General features: G+C 34.2%; 1 protein-coding gene across 3 annotated transcripts in view; it reads left to right on the forward strand.

Moving 5' to 3' along the window:
• The window catches only part of ATP13A3 (ATPase type 13A3), a 100,997-nt gene that overhangs the window by 82,168 nt on the left and 17,841 nt on the right, over window positions 1–988 (forward strand). The window lies entirely within an intron of this gene.

Here is a 988-nt window from a genome sequence, read left to right on the forward strand (position 1 = left end):
CTCCATACTTTTTTTTATTTAAAACGTTAGGTATGATGAAATACGTTGTTTTATACAAAAGAATATGCACACATTTAATTTGTTAAGCATAATAGTAACAAAATAACACCCATGAGTTCATTAACAAACTTAAAAGTAGCATCGCCAAGACAATAAGTTTGTCTAAACACCCGGAGAGAACCACTATTCTAATTTTTTACTTCATTGTGTTGCTTTTTATTATACCTTTGTCATATAGGCATGAAGTCATAAAAGATAGTTAGTTTTGCTTGCTTTTGAACTTTGTGAAAATGGTATCTTGCTATCTGTATTTTTTTGTGACTTGCTTTTTCCCATTAGCATCGTTTCTGAGATTCATGCATTTCATTTTCACTGCTATATCGTATTCCACTATAGGATTATACTATAATTCACTTATCCATTGTTCATCAGTAAATAATTGGGTTATTTTCATTTTCTGTGAGCACTCACTATTTCGCTTTCTCAGTTATGCCAAGTTGTTTTTCAAAGTTTTTGTACTAGTTTATACTTTCATCAGTGTATGAGATCCATTGTTACACATCATTGCCAACCAACACTTGTCTAGTGGATGTAAAAGTGTTATATCATGATGGTTTTAATTTGCAAATTATTAGTTTTAAATTGCTAATGAGGTTGAGCATTTTTCATATGTTTGTTGGCCCTTTTTATTTCCTTTGTGAAATGTCTATTCATGCTTTTTACCCATTTTTTTTCTGTTAGGATGTCTTTTTCTTTTTTAAAAAAAATTTCTTTTTAAAAAAATCTTTATTGTTCATATTATTACAGTTGTTCCTCTTCTTTCCCCCCATAGCTCCCCTCCACCCGGTTCTCACCCCACCCTCTGCCCTTACCCGCCCCGTCCTCATCCATAGGTGTACGATTTTTGTCCAGTCTCTTCCCGCACCCCCCACACCCCTTTTCCCCCCGAGAATTGTCCACTCCCTCCCTTTCTGTGCCACTGATTTTA

The sequence above is a fragment of the Myotis davidii genome, unplaced genomic scaffold, assembly GCF_000327345.1.
Source record: "Myotis davidii unplaced genomic scaffold, ASM32734v1 scaffold557, whole genome shotgun sequence".
In the NCBI taxonomy this organism is placed as follows: Eukaryota; Metazoa; Chordata; class Mammalia; order Chiroptera; family Vespertilionidae; genus Myotis; species Myotis davidii.